Below are 19859 nucleotides of genomic sequence, written 5' to 3'. Positions count from 1 at the left end.
TTCAATGGAGTCGTTAGTATCACTCCACATTTCACTACTCATGACAGAAAAATAGCTGCTTCTAATTAATCCCATTCCATATCTGCACTGGCAGATTAGGGCTACGTGCCCGAGATGGTTTCAGGAACCTTTGTAAATAAAATGAACTGTGTGTTAAAAGGGACATATCGTGAAAGAAAAGGTCACTTCTTCAGTGCTTATACTTATGTGGGTATTTGGAGTGTCTACCAACCCACAAACTGTGAAGAGATTATTGTAAATGATTACACGTTAGATTTAAAATACAGTACAACACATCTGGCTCGGTATGAGGTCGGTTCAGTGGAAACTCTGAGCATCAAACACCATGAAAAAAAAACGATGCAATCTCACCCACTCCAAAGCAAAGAGCTAATTGGATAAATGACAAAGGTTGCAGAGAGGCCGTCCTGGTCATAAACACAGCAAAAGCAGCGTCATCCATCAAACCGAAAAAACACTGTCACAATGATAAAGAACCGGAGCAGAAATTGAAAAAAAGTGATCTGCACAAGCTGCATTTCAAATCAAGCCGTCCAGAAGAGTAACAAACTGCGGTAAGTCTTGAGCCATTTTTCTCCTGCTTGGTGCTTCAGAGTCATTTTACAAGCAGTGGCTTAGTACCAGACAGCAATGAAGTCAGACGCATTCAGCCCGGTGGACAAGTCTGAAACTAGACCCTTATATCACAAATGCTCATTGTATGGAACCCATCGAACGATGTATCACAAGGCCCAGAGTCCACGCAGAAACATTCAGCTTTTCCCACGCTGGGAAACCTGGAATATTACTGACGACTGCCCAGGCAGCTTGAGGCAAACAGCTTTAAATATGTTAGGTATGATAATCAAAGCTCCAAATCCCCGAGAAATGTATCTAACCTGAGTCAGCTGCTGTAAAAATATTCAAAGGTAATGAGCGAACAGCAGTGCTGTAAAACCACGGGGCACGGCAGTCACCGGGAAAGAATCTGTTAAACACGGCAAGTCAGATTTATTGTGATTATTATATTTCATACTTTGTGTTTGTAATCGAACCATCTGTGCATCATCATGTCTGGCGCGCAGCTCCCACGGGACCGACACCACGCGGCCCCCGCACCGACTAAATGGGCCGAGGCCCGGAAGACGGAGCAACAGTTTGAAGAGCGAAGCCATCGCTGTGTGAAATAGGTTCCGCCACGCAATTACACCTCAGTGAGGGAAATGGCAATTTCCAAATCAGACGATAAATAAAGTAGTTAGTCCATTTTAACGCTTGTCTTTTGCAAGAATTTTAGATGTTTGATGGAGGGAAGACTGCTCGTGTGTTTGCTCTGTGTGTTTTGCAGTTAAAGGGACACCATAATGCAATCAATGCAGTGCGGTTACTCCGGCTGACCACAATGCATTATGTCTAAAAATACAACATACGTCAAGCTAACGCTAATTGAAGGTTTTGAGCCGCAGCAGACAGGCCGACCACGGCTAAAGGTCAGCTATGAAATGAGATCCTCAGGTGGGCAAAGGTTACATGACGAGGCGCTACTAAATGCATGAAGAGGTCCATGCTGCGCTAGAAGTACTTTCTGTACAGACTGATGTCATACGTGTACTCCAAGGAAAGCTAGAAGGTTGTACAGTTAACTCCCAGGGTGTAATTCTAAACCATACAACCTACTACCTCAACCCGGATGCACACATTTTCAACTTTGGTTCTGCTTCTCTATTCATTAAATGAAGCATATCACACACCATTAGCCTAAATTACTCTTTGCTCCTCCTTATGTAACACAAAGGTTTAAGTTTAAAGTAAGCTGCTTCCAAAACTGCCTGTCTACCTACCTACCCGTCTACCTGATCGCACTCTGCCCATACACTCATTGCGCGTCACCACAATCTTCCACAAGCTGCTAGCTTGACAGCTGTGAGTACTAGCAGCAGCCGTGTTGGTTGTTTACGTTCCTGATGATCATTTTGGGGGAGTGGCTTTGGAGGGAGGTGGGCTGTCAGTGCTGTTAGCTACTATCATTGGAAGAGAATTGGCAACACCGGGCTGGGTTTTGAGGTTGGATCCCTTTTTTAATCTAGTGTACTCTTGTGACCTACTAAAGCAAAAAGACCAGAAAGGCGACGTTTACACCACAATGACAAAGACCCACAGAGGCGAGCTTGTGCTGTCAGATTTGCCACAAGATCGGATCTACGGGTTTGTGCCAAATGGTTATGGCCAAAGTATCAAAGTAATTCAATAAAGGAGTGAAAATGTTCTGTGATAATGTGACGAGTGAGCGTGTGTGACGTGTGTCTGTTGGTAGAAAGAGATCATGCTCTTGTACCGAGCTGACAGTGAGGGGACAGTGTGGAGCAGAAGAGTTCCGTTCCACTGACATTTAGAGGAACTGCAGCAGGAGCCTTTGTTGAGATTCAGTCCCATAAAATGAAAGTTCACCAACAGACAAACTCACCCTTCATGGAAGTGTCTTGCTCAGTGAGGGGGGTGGGTTTCGCTGCCGGGGTTGATTTTGAGTTCTTCCCTTTAAAAAAAAAAAAGGAAAAAGAAAGTTTTAGTGCTTCATAAAACACTAGCAACTATCAGTGAACTGCAAAGGAACCATTGAGTTGTGTGATGGTGAGGAAGAAAAAAATAGTAGGAGGTTACATAACATGCCAGTAACTGTTGTGACAACACCAGATCCACACTAAAATCTGAAAACACAAATGACTGTACGCTCGTAGGTCGCTGTGCCCCGGGTTTTGGGAGCGGCACACACCTCGGCAGATCCCAGAAATGAAATTCACAGTCCGTGATGATAACAATCAGAACTTTCCCCAAACTGGCCCGCAGAATTACCAGAGTAGTCCTGGTCCTGACCAGCAGCGATGTAGCTGTGGCGAGAGGTTGCCTCCGCTCAGCCAAGACCGCAGAGAGCAGAGAGGCATGCCAGTGTAATGAAGCATGCCACGGTCAGCTACCATTAACTGTGCCAGTGCCAGAGAGCCTGCAAACAGCGGAATATTCCTACGGCCGCAGTGCGACAAAGGAAAGTCTGAAGTGAGAAAAAAACGCCACTTACCCACATTTCTACTACCCTGTCTGATTTATCGTGTCTATGTCTGGTAGTGAGCAGCGAGCGCCGCAACCCTTTGTTTTTGTTTTATTCTCGGTAATGAGAGGAACGATGAAAAGACACCAAGGGGGCACCTTCTAAAAAACTGAGCTCGCTGACAATACGCAGTTCAGTTTCGGTGACGCTCCGGCCGCCATTTCCTCCGAAAACAAACAAGAATACGAAAGAGAAGAAAAAGACTGGATGAAAACGATTTGCTGGCATCATTATTCAAAGTTTCCCCCTTTTTCTCCCTCTCCCTCCCTCCCTCTCTCTTTCTCTCTCTCTCTCTCTCGCCCTGGCACCATCACAAAACCTTGGCTGGAAAGATCACATGATTTCCTCCCAGAAAGCCACAGCATTCCCAGTAAGTATTCTGCTGACATTGTGAAGACATCTTTTGTCCAAATCAAAACGTTAGCCCGGGCTGCCCCCTCCCAAAATCTGGCACCTTCTGGGGTTGTGTCGGGTTGTGTGTGTGGGGGGGGGGGGGTCTGTAAAGGGTTCTGTTAGGAGTCATGGCAACCTCTACCTGGCAGGCTGCCCGGCACGTCGAAGTGGTGGTGGGGGGGCGTCGGGGCTAATATGGTGTCAGGAATGCGCGCTGCCTTCCAAAGTCAACTCTGTGGGCGTTCCGGTTGCTTGAGGTTTCAGCTCAGATTGTTTGAGCGGACACGGGGTGAGCTAATGACTAACCGCTCCTCCTGGTCCAAATACTGACATAAAGTTGACCGGATTCATCCAAAACCATGTGAGTGGATCAGATTAGATGGAGTACATCAGATTCATAGTGATTGTACATTTAACTGCGTTTCCTTAGTTACTCAATACGGTAGATCATTTCAAAGTAGACGAGCTGTGACTTACGAATCAAAATCACGTGTTGGCAGCAGACGAACGTGTTTCCTCATGCCCCGTGCTTCTGCACTTTAGCCAGAACAGTAACCGACCGACACAAGGTGCTTTCTTACAATGACACAGGTATAATGTCACGGACCTGGGACTCACTAAAGAGCCAGGAACCCGCCAGAGACCACATTCATGTTCTGCCTCGAGAGCCTCTCACGCGTTCGTTCTCTCTCGCTGTATTTGACACCAAAACTGATGTGCATCTGCCGAATCTGTTCATGAATAAATTAGGACATGTTTGTGATCATGTTTGTGTTTCTTGCTATGTTTTAGGAGCCATGCATCTAAAAAAACCTAGACATGTCTTTGGTCACACATACACAAGTCATCATTGTATCCCCACAGTCTACAGCAGTGTAACGATAGTATGAAGACACATCGAGCACTTCCATCCCAGACCAAACTGCAGACTGCACAGGTGCTGAGGCACTGGTGACATCACACATAGATCATTTGGAAGAATATACTACAGGCCAGTAAATGTGGTGATAAACCTTGTTTATATCTGAGCAGTTATATTTGTTATTTGGTGTTTATTATCTGATTTTAGGACCTTTCCACACCAGAATTCCAACATTCACATTCCACAAACTCTTTGTCACACAATTGTCACACATTTCAAAATAAAGACGACATGTTCTGTCAATCCGGTTTACACCAGGAGAGAGTCTCAAGTTCTGAAAAGTGAAGCCGATGCTTCATGTGTTAAAGCTGCATTCTCTCTAGTGTCCATCAGGGGGCGACTCCTCTGGTTGTATAGAAGTCTATGAGAAAATGACTCTACTTCTCTCTTGATTTATTACCTCAGTAAACATTGTAAACATGAGTTTATGGTCTCAATCTCTAGTTTCAAGTCTTCTTCAATACAGCATGATGTTCATTTAGTACATTATGGTCCATTTAGAGTCAAACAGACCATAAAGCAGGGGATGCTTTAGGGGCGGGGCTACGGTGTTGTCTGTTTTTGTCTGACAACTTTAACCCTTTCAGTGTTTTCACTTCACGAAAGTTAATTGTACATTGTTTTGTGTGTAAACCACAGACTGTATATAAGAAGTACACGTAGTCACCGTTTTCGGAACAGAATCAGAATTGTTTGACCATCGTAAAAGCAAAGGTCATCATCCAGAATGGACTCTTTGAAGCAAATTCACTTCTTCTCCCAGCACAAAGCACTTTGACACAGAGATGTGTAACTTAAAGATATATTGTGGCAGCTGACTGCAAATCAGCTTGAAATTGAGGATGGTCGAAAAACTAAAAATGCAGGAAAGATTTGACAGGAGTGGCTGAGCTCTAGGTTGCTAAACGACAGCTTTTTGATAATGTCCTTCATTCATTGGCCACGTTTGGGAGCACCCAGCGTATTAATTCAGTGTTGTCTGCTATTGCCAACTTTTCGCAACAAATAGAATACCTCAGTGAAGTGAGACTTTACTGCCAATTTAGAGAAGTAAAGGTTAGAGAAGACAATAGACAATTGTAAGCAATCACTGTGGTGCAAGAACAACTGCTGCAAACATCATTACTGGTAGTTGAATTGTTTTTTGTTTTCATGCAGAAGAGGCACAAAAAGCGTAGAGCTGCGTGCACGTTACGTTGATTATCATCACGTGCAGTCGACACATCTCTGCTGCTCACCTCTCCAATGTGATTGACAAGGAGGAAGCGCTCAATCGTCGTTGATGAGCCATTTTTGGTACAATCCACTGTTGGCACATCGGTTTAGTGAATACATGAGATCGGTGCTATGACTGGCTGGCCTATCTATATTTCATGTAACACCCTAGCACATTATATAAAGAGTCCACTTGAGAGACGTCCTCATTGTCTAAAGACTCAACTAGTCATTACGATTGCAAAGTTAAAATAGACAATACAATAATAAACAAAATGGCCATGCAGCCCTCTGAGCTCATCTGCTCCGGCCTACAACAAAAAAAACAGACTCATCTAAAACAGTTCCAAAACATTGTCCCACTGAGGGGGTCATTTCATATCCTGAGAGGCAGGAGGCCAGGGTCAAAGTTCAAATGAGAATGGGGGTGGGTGAAGCCCCTCCCCTGAGGACGGGATGTACCATTGCACACCAGACAGGGGCGGAAAAATCAGACGGACTTCTCAAGCTGGTAGATGTGAAAAATCTATAGTTGGTGGGGGAGCGGGACACCAAAACACATCATATGTGCACAGATATGAAAAAACTGCCGCGGTGGCTTTTAACTCGCTGTTAACGCTACACTCAAACTGTCAGCTTTAATATAGAGCTTTAACATAGAGCTTTAATATAGAGCTTTAATATAGAGCTTTAATGTAGAGCTTAAATATAGAGCTTTAATGTAGAGCTTAAATATAGAGCTTTAATGTAGAGCTTAAATATAGAGCTTTAATGTAGAGCTTAAATATAGAGCTTTAATGTAGAGCTTAAATATAGAGCTTTACAATAGAGCTTTAATATAGAGCTTTTATATAGAGCTTTAACATAGCGCTTTAATATAGAGCTTTACAATAGAGCTTTAATATAGAGCTTTACTATAGAGCTTTAATATAGAGCTTTAATATAGGCTGACAACAAGATACATCTGTGTTGCAACAGAAGTTAACATGTCGTCACGGTGAAACACCAAAGCTGAGGTATATGTGACAGAAAACCCAATCCTTGGTAGGCGCCCGTTGTAAAAGAAAACAGACATGTACTGTATATAGACGCATTAATCAGGAGTTGTTCACTCGACAACAGTGATTTTTAAGAGTCTAACACATTTTGTTATCTTTACCAAAGCCCTATACGCCGGCAGCCAAAAGTCAAAGGAAGATCATTTGTGCTATTTCACTCTCCACAGACACGCCGCTATTTTTGTCTCAAAGCTCGTATGTCCATTAATTTAATGTCACCTCGAGCCACAACGGAAAAACAGTCAACAAGTTAGCGCAGGCAGAAGTGTATGCGGTCGGTCTGATGAGAGACCATTTCACAGTGTTTGAGTATGTGGATAGAATGACATAATAAAACATGTACATTCTGCAAGCATATTGTTTTGGATAACCCTGTTTCCTGTTTTTTTTTGCACATCGGGGGGAGATAGGCCCATCGTTATGTGCCCTTGTCTGGCCCCTCCCTCTCAGTGTTCAGCCACTAGCAAACAGGATCCACGAAGGAAAAAAGAATCCTCTTCAGTACCGGAGCAAACCGGATTTGTCACCATGAACAGGTAGGGTAGAGTCAGGACACTCAGAAAAGTTTAGTACCATTAACATTAATTTTGTAAATGTACTTAAAATCTCACAGGAAGCATCTATGTGTTACAGTACAATAAAATACAAAACTTCAAACCTGAGAGCAACTACTGGTTCTTTCTGTGGAGCAGTTTACTAAATCATTCTGGCTCGTGGTTGATGCTCCCAGGCTGCGGTGTTGCTTTAAAAAGCTAACAGACTTTCTTTTGCCGTTCAGCCAGCCGGGACCGATGACTTTGCCCGGCCCACCTGTCTGTTGATTCTGCTGCCTAGCACCAGACTAAACACTGAGATTTTTTGCCGAGGCTCATTGGCCGCAGCTGTCTGAACGGCAGCCAATCGGCGGGTGGGGAGGGACGGCTGAGGCGTCAGACAGTGAGCGTGGTGAGGGAGAGGAAGGAGGGTGTGCAGAGACAACCGAACCTCACGCAAACTCCCAACAAGGGACGCACAGCCAGACAAAAAAACACAGCAGGAGAAGCTCGCTGAGCACCAATAGAGACGCTGCATCCAGACACTTCAGAGGTGTCTGCTTTAGCTGGGGTAGACAATGTTGATGCACCACAATAACATAGTTAAAGGGCTTCTGGATTGATAAGCCGGCTCCAGACTGAGGCAGCTATCAGACCGTGGGTCGCTAAGAGGGGATCAATACCTAATGAATTCCAAACGGCGTGTTTCAGAAACATAAATGTATCCTACACATGAGCGCATAAAGAACTCCTATGGATCGATGAATATGACATTACACGCAGCCGGAGGAATGCATCTTCTTAATTGACCCGATTATCTGCAAATTAATTCAAACGACAGCTAAAAAGGATTCGGACGGCGCACCACCTTCGCCCCCAGCCAGCTTCTTCTTTGTGCGCTGGACTCGCCTGGTGACCCATGGCCTTTCATTTTAATTACTGCCGTCTCCCATCAGGCAGCTCGGGCAACACCACGAAGACAATGGAGAAATGAAAAGCTCCGTTTGGCATTTACATAGAGATGGAATTAGCACTTTACAGAGATAAGGTTTGTGCTCAAAACAAATGCATTACACAGCCGCTGTTAAGAACCAAAGACGCTACAGAGACCAGTGATGAACCTCAGGCAACATATCTAATGTTTGGTGTGGTCCAGTGTAGTTTCATATGTGGAGTATGAGGCCTTTAAGACATTTTGAAGAACCCCTGGTGAAAAGGGTTCAACATGTTAACTAATATATCTCACCATGATACTTCCCCTGTTCACTACTTATATCAAGACAATGTTTAAATATGCAAATGAGGTATTATCTTATCGAATATGTGCTAATTTTCATACATTTCCAGAACACAAATGTGAACATTGGATAAAGACCGGTCAACATGTTTTGTTTCATTTTGTAGAATATTAGAGTGAAATGTTTTTACAGATTTCTTTGTATCACTCTATAAATCAGAAATTACTATCTTTGCCATCATGTTTTTAGTAATAAAATATGATATAAATCAGGCTTTGAATGAGATATGAACAAACCCTGTAACACTGTGGAAACAGTACAGAGTACAGAGAAGAATGAAAGAGTAATATTTGGAGAATGTAAGAGCTACTGAGAACAAAGTCATTTAGAGAAAACGTCCTTTGAAGAGACGTTTAGTTAAATTACAGACATTATGAAGACTCTACAGGAGGATAGGTAAACAATGAACTAATAGATATCACCATGGAACTTCACCAGTTCTTATGTTAAGACAATTATTTTCTGTATTACAAGTTTGAAATATGATTAAATATGCAAATGAGGCTTTATCTAATGGTAAAGTGTTGGTGAATTTAGGAGAAATCTATTTTCCACTAGTCTGAAAGAAGACACATTCTGGAGGCAAAATAGCCCAAAATCTGTCAATAGGCCAGCAGATGAAGAATAGAGTGGCCTTAAGGAATCAGCTCACGTTCACCGCGGTGCTCCAGTGATTCCACACATCTGTAACGTGGCCATGAGACGGTAGTGACGGGTAGGCACATCTCAGAGAACGGGTCTCCGGGAGCAGCGCGCCGTAATCGACTACATTAAGGACGGCTTCTCATTGAGGAGGCAGCTAGTTATCATAATGACACCTTTTCTTTGCACGTCCTCTCCAAATGCTTTCCCAAAAAGATCATCTCTGTGCGCAACCTGCCATTATCAAAGCAATCCGCTGACAGTGGGAAGAAGAACACTGCAAATGACTTGATTAGCGTAGGACTATGGGGACAATGATTGCTGATTCCAGACCTTAATTGGGCTCTTGCAAAACAATCAGACACAATTAGGAGGGACAGTCAATAAGCTGAAACTCATAAAATGAATTCATATCTGATGATCTTTTGGACCTCGGAAGCCTTTTTGCTCATAGTTGGGGACCAGAATGAGCAGAGGGTCCGGGTCTTATTGGTCAGCGCTGCATTCCGATGAATGCTTAGCTTGTAATTGACTTCCTGAGCAGCGTCTGAGCAGGTCTGGATCCTGAGGACGCCCACAGGGCCGCGCCGCAGACTTCACAGAGCTCAAACTAAAATCATGTGTTAATAATCCTATAAGCAACATGAACATCCATCCTTTGACAGGCCCGAATAATTCTACAATGAGCTAAAATCGCTATAATTATTTAGGCTTTTCTTTCAACTACACATATGCGATTACTTTACATCCAGTAAACATGATACTCTCTGAGACCTGCCAGCACAGGCGTGATCAGTTAAGGTGTGACCTCCCACTAAACATGCCATTAATGTTGTAAATGAAAAAAAACTACTTGGTTAGGTTGAGTAAAAGTTCACGGTTTGGCTTAAAATAAGTATGTTTGTTCTGTTATTTAAGTTAAGGTTAACTTTTGGTCTCCTGTGTTTGTTTGACCCACTTATCAACCACGAGCAGACGTTCACCGACTATGACTAGAACAACCGTTACCCTCAGAACGTAATGGATATACCTGGCAGTATAAATCTATAATTTATCAATATCTACACTATGTAATGTACAAGACGAGGAGCTTGGAACCGTAGTTATGATGTTGTTTCATCTGGTTATTGAGAATGATCATGTTTAGGTACAAGCCACATTCATTCTGGTTAAAGTTTGATTTGTACGAAGAAGCGTATTATTTCTATGTACAAAGGAAAGGAAAGGAAGATTTGTTGCTGAGCCTTCAAACAGTCGTCTTACACATATCAGCTTTTTCTGTTTATTGTGCATTGTCCAAATATAAGGCGAAGTTGAATGTTGATGCCGTGGCTTTGAATTGGATGGAATGCAAATGGTGTTCATAAGAATCTGCTTGAATTAAAGGAAATATTGTGAAATAAGCAAAAGCCCATTTGTAACATAAATAACTCACTATTGTTATTTTACTCAATACAGAAAAGAGGAATTTATAGTGGGCACTAAAGTGCTTCAGACAGTACATTTTAAACATAAACACAGTGAAACACTGCGTTATGTACTGGACTTATCCTGCTGGGCCTCTATGACCCGTAGCACACACTGTGGGATACAGCATGAAACCACAATAAAACATCCATCCAAAGTTCACGTCCATCCATTTGAATCAAAGCATTTGTCTTATAACAGCGTGACCAATCCTCACATGGCCTTGAGGTGTGTGTGTGTGTGTGTGTGAGAGAGATTCTGCAGAGATGCGCTCCAGCTGAAAACATGTGGCTGCTCTCGGCCCCCCGAAGCCCGCGTCAGTCAGTCAGCGGTGATGGGGACGGAGCGGGGGGATTAGGAGGCAGCCTGGTGTTTCCACTGGGGTCCCCCCTGCTGGGCTACATGATCCCAGCTCCCTTTGTCTGCCGTTAACCCGTTAAATCCCGTGGAAGGAGCCATTCACAAATGTGTCACACACCCCGGGGGTGCATTTTGTGTGGAGTAATGATCTTAAAGGGGTTACACAGCACTGCCACTGACTCCAACACCCCCCCCCCCCCCCACACACACACACACACACACACACACATTCATTAGTTTCCTGGGGTGTTTGCGGTTTCAACTATCGCCAACTCTCGTCTTAATTTCTCGTTCAGCACCTTGAAGTGACGTCCCGGTGTGCTGTTGTTAACACCTAATAAAGATATCAACGTTTGCATTTTACATTTGGATGTTATGCCTCTTATGTCTCCCTGGATGCTCACTGGTGTGCAGTATTTCAGTGATATAGAGCAGGCACTTCTACATCCCGACCATGTGTGTGTGTTTGTGGTATGGACAGAGACAGAGCAGGGAAGCGCTGCGGGTACACTCAGAGAAAGTGTAATTACACCGCAGTAATGCTCTCCGTGATTAATGACGTGGGCCTCTGAAACCAAACCATCGCGCCGATGGCAAATTACCGCTGTAAAAATAAACCACAATGTGAGCGGGTCAGCGAGGCCGGAGCACAAAATGTCTCCGAGTGTGTATTTATATACGGTGTGTGTGAGCGAGCGGGGGAACCAGCTCCACTGACCCAATTAGAGTCTGTCCACTGACAGAGTCTGCAGCTCTACAGTCTCACAAAACAGAATCATTTAGTTTTGTATTTTTAAGATGAGCTCATGAGTCGGAGCATCGTATCTGTTCACTAACAATACTAACTGTAAGCTAGTGACACAGAGACAGAGCTGAGGAAGAAAAGGAGAAGGAAACAACGATGTCATCTAAATTCGTGTTGACACGGCGCTGTCGTCACCGCTCTGGTGAGGAACGTGGTGCAAGTGAATATCAAACGTACAACCGTATGATGTAATCCCTGCGGCGCAAATCATTCCCAGAAAAGCAGGCAGCTTGGTTGGGAATCTGAAGAGCATATAAACCTGCAACATAGAAGTCCTGAAGGGTCCTCTTGAGCACTGCAGAGTCAAGTTCACATTTCTTGTCAAACAGCGACTGTGAACCACATTCCATTAGTCCTCCACCACAACGCCCGTCCTGCTCGGATGGAGAGCACTTGACTCGTACCCAAGCTGAATTCTCTACTTGTATTAAAGATAATGCCTTTTTGTAGCCCAACTGCAATGGAGTATTTCATTGAGAGCATGGCGCTCAGCTATCGGGGATTCTTTGTGGACGGAGTCGACATTTACAGACGCCATGGCCGGTGTCGTGAACATGACAGCTATGTAATCATTTACCACTGCACAGAAGACGCTCGTCAAATTTATTTTTTGTGTTTCCCACCAAGTTAAATCAGAAAGAAATATCCAAAAGATGAACTGGATAATAATCTGACACGTGCCATCCTCAAAATACTAAAGATGAGTTCACTGGCATGGCAACAGCAATAATAATATGTAACTCAGGCAGAATATGAACTGGTGTGTCATCAGTGCAGGTGGTGACGCTTCAGATCACATAAAGAGCTGCAGCACAGGTCACTGATCCTCATCCAGTGATGAGTGGTTTGTTTTTTGACTGTTCATTTGTATGGTTGTCAGCGCGCCTTTGAGTGTGCGCCTTCATGAATTGAAACATCCAGACACTTGATGAAACGAGCGAACGCACAATAAGTAATCCACCTAATGCCGCTGCACTCTGATAATTAACGAAGCATTACCGTAAATGAGAGGCCCGTGGTTTCTATTGAGTATGAATCTGAAGTGTGCGTGCGTCTCGGCATCAGTCGGATGAAAGCCTGACAAACGGCCCCATTCTTTTTTAATAACAATAAATCAAAGCGCTCACATGGCCGACTCTCTGTGACGGAGATAATCAAAAGCAGAGAGAGAGAGATGGCCGAGCATCATGTCTAATGTCCCAACAAGCTGAGGATCAACTGGTTCCAATTAGGATTACAAAGACACATGCAAAAAATAGAGTGAACCCATCCACCCCTTCTCCCTTTGCTCCCGCTAAGAAAGAAGTATTTTATGTTTACTGTCAAATTCAAACGTTCCTCTCCATTCTTTCTCTAAAACGAGATATATGAAAAAGGCTTGCGCCCGCACAAAGCCATGTGTGCGTCGTTGTCCTCGTAGCTTTCCCTTTTCTCCTTCTTTCTATTGCCATTTTAATCCAGTCACATCCCCGAGCAGGTGAAGTCAGCCAGAGACGTTCCCACGCTCCGAGAGCACACCCGACGCCCCGAGCCCGTCCTGAGGGCCGGCCATCTGTCCGCTCTGTTAGGGAGTGTGTTGGGGGTGAAGCGTCAGCTGCATGACCAAATTCAACGTTCCAACACACCCCTCCTTCACGGAGAAAAAAGCATCCATTCAACTCTCTCACACACACACACACACACACACACACACACACACACACACACAGGTTGTGCCTAAACACAAACAAACAAACAGACAGATGTGACTCCTCATATTCGACAGATTTGCAATCCAAAGCGCTCACACACTCTATAGCAGTTAACAGTTTGCTGCAGCTATCTGTTCAGAAGGCCTTTAAATACTTGTTAAAGGAGAATAAATGTTAAAGAATAGATCCCAGTGAAAAGGATCCCATCCTTCCCCAGCTTCCTGCTGTTTGGAGAGAATCCTCATGAAGGTCTGCCTCTCAACAAAGGAGTCCACCACATAAACCTTGACCTTTGCTCCCTCACACGGTAAATCATCCGTGCCGCTGACTTCAGCGCGGCGACACAACTTCAAAGCGGCTCAAAATGAACACGGATCGGAGAGCATCAACGCTGCTCGCTGGACAAAAACAAACAAACAAACATCTTACTTTGAATTAGGATTTGCTGCGATCATGTGATGCATTTCGTTGTCTCCCCGAGCCCGTGCTGCCGCCCCCCCATCTCAAAACGCTCCCCCTGCTCTTTTGGTTTTTTCTCTTCTCCCCCTCCTCCTTAAACTGACGTGCCATCATTTTATTCCCCATCTCAAAGAGCGCCTCAGCCGCCGGTGGATGTGGTCCTCCTCGCACCCGGCCTGACGCATTTTTGGTATTTAATTTTGTTCTAAATGCGTGACATTGCCTCTGTGGGAGCATGAGAACGGAGCTTCCTCAATGGCAGGGTCCCATACCCGGCCCGTAACCATGGAAGCAGATGCCTGCCCTCCCGGCCCTCCTTACCTCCTGTCGATCGCAGGCTGTGAGCGGCTTCGCCGCTGAAAAGAGGCTGTGCCTCCTTTCTCCTCGCTCTGACCGAACTTGCCCCGCTCCTCAAAAGGAGCCATTGAACAGGTCACCGGTCTAGACTTGTTTGCACGGTCCAGGGAGCAGCCTTGATGTAACCCTTGCTCTCCTCTCTCCCTCTCTCTCTCTCTCTCTCTCTCTCTCTCTCTCTCTCTCTCTCTCTCTCTCTGCCTGCCACACCAGCCGCCCAGCGACTGCAGAATGTGGAGGGGTGGCGAGGAGGGGCGGGCGGGGTGGCTTGCGGGTGGGGTGGGGGTGGGGGGGCATTGAAGACGTGGATTTAAAAAGGAGCCCGTCCCGATTTTGCCATTGTGCCTTTTCATTCATCGATCGAATGAATATCGAACCTTCTGTCCCGCGTGTGTGAAACGGATAGCTTAGCAAGCATTTTACCCTCCCTCCTCTCAGGCCACGTCGAGGGCCCAGCAACCCTTCTTTACGCACTAATTGTGAGAATGTCATTTATATTTAAACTCTTTCATAATTCCTGCTGTGTAATTGTGATGTGGCCTGATATTTTGAATGATGCAGAAAGTGTGTTGGATTTGTTTCATTCTTTGTTTGATTTCATTTTAGACTTTTTATTTCATATTTATTTAATTTATACACGTATGGAAAAAAGCCAACTAAAATGTTGTAATAATGTAAAAAAGAGAAACAATAATAATTTTCCATTAGTAATGGATCAGATGAGAAAGTAAAAAAAAACTTTATTTAATTTGCAATGCATTTGTTACACTGATGTGTAATTTGTTAAATTAAATGTGAACTATTTGTATTAAATCTTAAGAAAAGAAAAAGGAAAAAATACTTGACTTCTCTAAGCTGCTTGTGGTAAATTATTTCATCATTTTTTATAGAGAGGGAATAATACATTAATAATAAATGAATGCATCTGACCCATATAAGGAAAGTCAGAATACTCTTAAGTTGTCTTTGAACACAACCCTTATGTGTGTGCGTGTATGTGTGTGTGTGTTCACATGTTGGACGAGGCGATGGGGCGAGAGCATCCGTGACAGCTTCAGCAAAAAGGTGAGACGATCAATGTCAACATATCAATGTTGTTCAATGGAGGACGAGGCCGCGGAGAAGCGACTGTTTCACGGACATGTGCTTTTAGGACTCGGCATCCTGCAATTTATCTTTAACTTTAAAACAGCAGAAGTCATCCACTGGTTCCACTGGTTCCACTGGTTCCACTGATTCCACTGGTTCCACTGGTTCAGGACTACATTTAATCATTCGGTTAAAGAAATGTGCAGAATCTCATTTACAAATGCTTAGAACGCCAGTCATCATATGTCATCATGAGAACAATTTAATTTAATTTGAAAAGAGATCGAATGCATTCTAACGAATGTATTTGTTGCATGATGAGGGTTAAAAATAAATATATACTGTTTATATACAGCACATTAAGAAATTGTAAATATTGAAAACACACTACTGAATTAGAAAGAGGAGCAGTCGTAGCTTCCATGCACCATCTGACGCGTTGCTATGCAGGGGCCGATCCAAGGGGGCCGAAGGGGGCCGAAGGGGGGACAAAGGGGGGACAAACTGGGCAGAAAATGAGCAAATTCAAAGGCAGAGGAAGGAGAGCAAAGGAACCAGTGAAGTAAGAAGCCATTGTGTCCACACAACAATCCAGGCTGCTCCCACACTCAGCACCGGGCCGGCCCCCCCAAAAGTACCGCTGCCACCGCGAGCCATCCACACAGCTCAAAGCCAAAGGGGCTGCAGCAGGAGGTCTGCTGCTGGTTCAGACTATGTGGCTTCATGAGAAAATAACTAACCGCGTTATTAAAGAGCAATGTGTCCACCAGGATTACTTTGAGATTTACATGATACACATTTACTAAGATTATAATCTGAGAAAAAATTCTTCACAAACAATTCTGACAAATGAAAATAATATTTAGTAAAATCGCTATTCTATATGTTTGTATTAGAAGCATTATGTAATATATAAATATATATATTACATATATATTTATATATATACTACATATATATTTATATATATATATATATATATATATTACATATATATATATATTTATATATAAATATATATCAAATATATATATATATATTTATATATACAAATAAATATATTACATAATGGTTCTAATACAAACATATGGAGTATTATATGTACATAGATGTAATATATATATAAACAGTGTAATAAAACTAATGTAATTAACGAAATTACAATTCTTGCAATTTGACATTCCTATTTTGAACAGAAATGTTAATAATATTAATACAGTTTATTTTAAAGAGTACAACGTGAAGAATTTTTACATTAATGTCCTGTAATTATAAATGTTATATTATGTAATTATAAATGTTTATATTATTGAAATCTCTTCCACTTAAAAAGGAATATTTAAAAAGGAAGGTAGAGCACAAACAAGTATAAAATAAAATCCCCAAAAAATGCTGAATATTAATCATCAACCTTTGGTGCAAAAAAGAGAGCTGGCTGGTGTGAGCAGGAACAATGGGGGAGATGGTGGGGGGGGTATCTCGACTGAAGCGACACGTCTCATATTACACTAGTGTCATGTTTACTCACAGACACCAAATACTAAATACAATGATATAATGTAGCGCTTTGTGTATAACAGGATCAAATACTACCTTAAGCATTTCATGTTTCACTGCTGTTTGAAACCAATCCCAAACTAGTTATTTCTTCACCATGGCTGAATTAATCCACAATTGTTATCATTTTCTTTCTCAAATTATCCAGGGTGGGGGGAGGGGGGGGGGGTCCCAAACAGACACGCACACACACACACACACACACACACACACATGCACACACAAAGCTTTGGCAGATGTTCCCTGGGACACACAAGCTGACCAGCGTCCCGTCCTCATCATGCTGCCTGGGAACAGAGGCGGCCCGATGCCGGAGTGCAGCTCACCACGTCTGCTGCCGCTGAAGACCGACACACACACACACACACACACACACACACACACACACAAACGTCATTACGAGGCATCAAGGCCGACCAGAAACCACGACAAGTTACAGCACCCTCCCCCACCTCCCCCCGTCCCTGAACCGGTCCTGTCCGAGCTTCCTGAATGCAGATTGGCCAGAGAGCAAACCGTGTGACTGCGGCTAACATCTGCACAGCGATCATTCTTTTTATTATCTGTGCATGAGGAGAAGACACAACGTGGATTTCTGCTGAATCCCCTCATGACTAAAAGAAATGAAGGCCATGCAGTCCTCTTCACCTTGCAGATTCTATTAGTGTCAGGATGTTAAAAATGTTAAAGGCCTCTCACACATTTAGACTTGAAACTGATTTCATTATTTCGGAGTTGTCAGGGTGACGGACTACACCGACTCCTTGGGAGACTTCAAATGAAGGATGAATTTACAAAATGAATGATGAAAAAATAAGCGCGGAAAACCAGATCCGGACAGATTGCTGCTGTTGGTTGAAGGAGGAACCTCTGGATGAGAAGACTCAGTATCACACTGAACATGAAAATAACAACAAATAATAAACATCACATGTAACTTCCCCAGTTATTACATTAAGACAAGTACTTTTTGTTGTACAACTTTTCTCAAATATGTCTAAATATGCAAATGAGGGATTATCTAGCGGTAATCTACAGACACAAAGAGACAAAGTAGTGAAATAAACACCTGAATGTGTATTCTGGGTGTTTTCTGTCCACGAGTCTAAAAGAAGACGTGTTATGGAAGCAAAAGAGATCAAATCTGTTAGTGGACCAGTGTTTTTGGCTTTAGTGCCACCCCGCGAGGAAATGGAACTCCTCTCTTTATGAAAACGTGCACCAACTAACGAGATAACGCACAGCATTGGACTAAAAAGCGTGAAGAGCATCCCATCATTCAGCTCCTGTATGTGTCGCAGCAACGCGGCTCCCCTGTCCCCGGAGTCAAACATTAAGCCTTCCAAGGTGAGCTGGAACAAAGGGGCCCCTCGCCGTAACCGCTCCTCAAAGCGCTGTTTAATTAGGTGCAGGGCAACAAATCCTCCCTATTCAGAGGCCACACACTTGTGGTCGTTGGAGTGGAGTGCGTCGTCGGGGAGCAGCCTCCCGTCATAACACTAGAGGAGCGTCCCCTCCCTCACAAATACACACACTGCTCACTAATGCGTGTGTGTTAACAAGCCCATCGGCTGCTTCTCTGACTCATTGTCTCCTGAATGGGTGCTAATGGAGAGACAAAACAGCACACACACACACACACACACACACACACACACACACACACACACACACACACACACACACACACACACGCGCGCACACACACACACAGTGTGAGGCCCTCCTGCAGCGCGTTGCTCTTTTTATAGACTGAGGACACTTGTGCTCGTGAGTTGAGGGACAACATGTCACGCTTCAGCTCGACACATTTTATGCAGCGACTGAACATAACGACCGACAACCAAAAAGAGCAAGTATTACCTTTCAAAATAAATAATAAAGACATTCTAATGAGGTTGCTGTTAAATTCATAATTCAGACATTATATATGAAATATTATTTAATTCATTCAATCCTAAATACAAAAATGAAACACTGCTAAAATGCAGAAAGAAATAGGAACGTGTAATAATGTCAAGGCATTCACTTACTGTAAATAATCTTTCTAATTTTTAAAAAGCAGTTTGGTATTTAATTAAATTGTATAAGAAAAGCTAGTTTGCACTTTATATTTATTTCATCAGATTTTCTATTTTGAATTTGATAAAATGTTTGGATCACTGAAATAAGCCAAATTAAAAATTAAAATGAAAAAAGGTTGGAAAAGAAAAAAGAAAAAGGCTCATTTGTAAATAAATTAATTAAATCTCTCCCGGCAGACGTTTTGGTGACGGTCCAGATGTATAAAACACACACAGAGTCAGACTGGGGCTGAATACGGGTGGTGGGCTCTAATCCTGAAAGGACAAAAAAGCACCATATCCACTGAGGCAAATGTGGTTTGATGGATCCCCACTGCCGGTCCGGGAGGCCCATTGTGTCGGGACGCCCGAGAAGGAAACGCACTCAAACTGCATTATCAACGGGACTCCTCAAACACAACACTGAGTCACAGACTAACCGTCTCAACCTAACTGAGGCCTGCATGCAATTTCTCTGTGGCACAGTTTTATATTCACCAACCACAAAAACACAACATTCAACATTTTTAGTTTACATCTGTATCGATTGCAGCTGTTCTCATAAAATATAGAAATCCCTTCATGACATTCTCTTTGTATCCCAAATGAACATAAACACATAATCGTTCAATTTAATTGTTAAATGTAATGAGGAAAAAAAATGTACTACTAAATACATTTTAGTACTGTAGTAAAATGAATAAAAAAAACATGAACATGAATTAAAACCAACAGTGAAACTTCCTTCTTCCTGCTAAAGCGACCACTATGTGTGAGAGATGGAGAGAGAGAAAGAGGAGAGCGTTTTGCAACAGTGGGATTTAACGTGGCCGTCTGTTAGAAGGTGACA

The 19859-nt window shown here is 43.2% G+C and overlaps 1 long non-coding RNA gene across 2 annotated transcripts in view; it reads right to left on the bottom strand.

Annotated features, from left to right (window-relative positions):
• Positions 1-19859, bottom strand: part of LOC137880181 (uncharacterized) — a 44129-nt gene that overhangs the window by 11405 nt on the left and 12865 nt on the right. For both annotated transcript variants that reach the window (XR_011103794.1, XR_011103795.1), the window contains exon 2: positions 2465-2533. This is a non-coding gene — a long non-coding RNA (uncharacterized lncRNA). The remainder of the gene's footprint in view (positions 1-2464; positions 2534-19859) is intronic.

This window comes from Cebidichthys violaceus, unplaced genomic scaffold, assembly GCF_023349555.1.
Source record: "Cebidichthys violaceus isolate CVI_PGR_0920_01 unplaced genomic scaffold, fCebVio1.0.p SCAF_27, whole genome shotgun sequence".
NCBI lineage: Eukaryota > Metazoa > Chordata > Actinopteri > Perciformes > Stichaeidae > Cebidichthys > Cebidichthys violaceus.
Note: the sequence above shows the minus strand (reverse complement) of the source record. Positions and strands in the feature narration are given on the sequence as shown.